Here is a 2,566-nt window from a genome sequence, read left to right on the forward strand (position 1 = left end):
TCATCCCCCCCTCATTATCTTAACTGCATTTTAGACATACATCCACGTCACACCACTCATCCACATAGGGCCTTGGAGGGCGGGGGGAGCTGGGCAGGTCCTGGGTCGGCTGCTTCTGCAGCCCGCAGCTGGACTGCACAGCTCCCTTCCCCTCTATTTTAACTCCACTATAGACACTTAGGGCTTGGGGGGGGCGATGGGTGTCTTTTCCCCATATGCTCCCCCATATCTCAACGACACCTTAGTTCACACACATGTACACCATCAATGATCAAGGTGGGTGGGGGGCAGTTGGGGGGGCGGGGTGAGGGGTCCTGGGTGTGGCGGGGGTGGCGGGCGCTGGCGGGTGGGCTCGGGGGTGGGGCGGCCGCATCTGTGGGGCGCTGCCGGTCTCCGGCGGGGTGCCCGCTCGCCTGCGATCTGGGGGGGTGGGGAACATCCTCTGGGCCGTCCACTGGGCAAGTCCAGGGCATCTGCTGCCGGACTTCAAAGACGAGCAGGTGTGACTGGGAGTGTGTGTCTGAGTGTGTGTATGAGTGCATGCATGGATCGGTGTGTCTGCATGTTTGTCCTGGTACGGGGAGCACGTGGATGATGGGGCGGTGTGGGGGCGGTAGTGAGGGGACTTGGGGGAGGGAGGGTGCGGGGGCTGGGGAGGGAGGGTTGGGATCTGGGTGGGGGAGGGGGGGTCGGGGTAGCCAGGGACGGGTGTGCTTGGTGGCTCTCGGGGCGTCCCCCTGGTCCCCCGGGTGGGGGTTCTTGGGGGGGGGCGGGTCTCCCCGGGGCTGGCGAGGCCCCCACGGGGTGTGCGGGTGCTCCGGGCTCCGGGTTCTATCCGTGCCTGCGTGGCCGGCCCCCGGGGGGGGCCAGCGCGCTACCGCCTGTGGCCGTGGGGTTCCTGCCTCGTGCTTGCCGGTGGGGGGCGCCCGGTGCCTCCTTCCCTGCCTTCCTTGGGTGGGCGCGCAGCCTTCCGGTGGCGGGGGCCCGGGTACCTGGCCACTGTGGGGCGGCTGGGTCCGTGACCCGTCGGGGCTCTCCCGGCCGTCTGGGGGCCTCGGGGCGGCGTTGTTGTGGCCTCGCACACACACTGGGAATCATTCCATGTTAACCTGCACACTCATACATACACTCACAACACACAAACATACACACATACACATATGCGTACACACACACATGCACGTACATATGCACACGCACACACATACACTTAGAACGCACACACACATAGACATGCACGCACACGCACACACATGAGCGCCTGGGGCTCTCTTCCCCTATTTTATCCCTCTTTCCCCTTGTCTGGGTGTGTGTGTGTGTGTGTGTGTGAGAGTGTGTGTGGGGGTTGGTGTGTGGCTTCCACTCCCTCCTCTCGGATGCGGATGCGGGTACGACAATGTTTGGACGGTGTTCCTGGTGGTCTGCTTGTGCCTACTGTATATATTTATTTTCTTTCGTTGGTATTGACGTGTTTGGTTCCAGGAGCGGATACTGGCACAGGCACGGTCCCATGTCGTGGCGGTACCACTGGTTTCTTTGTGTGTATACTGTTTGTGTGTGTCCCTGGATCTTATCTTTCAGATACAGCAGCTGGTGTGATGATACGGTGTAAAGCAGCAAGATGCAGAAGCTGTCCTCATCACTCTTTCCTTTTTTGTTCTATTGTTTGTTATGTATTATTTCTCTTTCCCTGTCTCTCACTCTCTCTGACCCCCCTCCTTATTTTATTTTTATTATGCATTTATTTATTTTACTGTCTCTCTCCCCTTTCTCTCCTTTCTCACTTTCTCTCTCGATTTTTTTTTCCCACTAACCCCCCCTGTCAGCTCCGGCTTTGTGGCGCATTGACATATAACTGATTAATAAAGAGTATACCTCAAGTAACAAGAGGAGCTTAAATCCGAAGCTCCACTTGTTAAAATAAAAGTGTTGGCACAATAAGGCACCCAGACTAACATCCTGCTTGCTTAACTGCCGACACGACAGGGGGGAAAAAAAAATAAAAAAACAAAGCAATACCGCGAGCGGCAGAAAGACCCACAGTCCTCACAATAGATGTGCGTTGTGGTGTGCTTATGGCACTTGGGACTGAGACATACATTACAGTGATACTTGCATTTGTGATCTGTTTTAACACTGAATGCAGCATAACAATAATCACAGACGTATGATGCCCCAAAAAACGCCTTCAAGCTTTTTATGCCAAAATAATGTTGTTATCTTGAAGGTAGGTTTGTCTGAAATTTCTTAAAAATGTCAGATTTGTCACAGCGGTACCACACAACAATTTTGACCCCAAGCATTTGCTCAAACTCTGCTATGTTTGAGAATGATACCATGTTTGACTACTGCTACCTACCTACTGCTTCCTGCAAACGCTTAGCTTCTAGCACTGCGGCATCGTGCGCCATGTCGGGGTTTAAGAGGTGGGTTACACAGTAAGTAAAGCATAGATTATTGTCAGAGTTTTCAGAAACAATAAGCCATCTGAGCTTCTTTTGCAGAATGTCAGACTTTAAAAGCTTTGTTAATTTCTGTCATGTGGCGGCACCACCATTTCGATTAA

At 54.2% G+C, this 2,566-nt stretch overlaps 1 long non-coding RNA gene across 1 annotated transcript; it reads left to right on the forward strand.

Moving 5' to 3' along the window:
- The first annotated feature begins 719 nt into the window (after window positions 1-719).
- On the forward strand, window positions 720-1,941 carry LOC140581034 (uncharacterized). The gene is made up of 2 exons (XR_011984121.1): window positions 720-773; window positions 871-1,941. It is a non-coding gene; the product is annotated as an uncharacterized lncRNA (long non-coding RNA).
- Window positions 1,942-2,566: the final 625 nt, after the last annotated feature.

The sequence above is a fragment of the Paramormyrops kingsleyae genome, chromosome 19, assembly GCF_048594095.1.
Source record: "Paramormyrops kingsleyae isolate MSU_618 chromosome 19, PKINGS_0.4, whole genome shotgun sequence".
Lineage (NCBI taxonomy): Eukaryota > Metazoa > Chordata > Actinopteri > Osteoglossiformes > Mormyridae > Paramormyrops > Paramormyrops kingsleyae.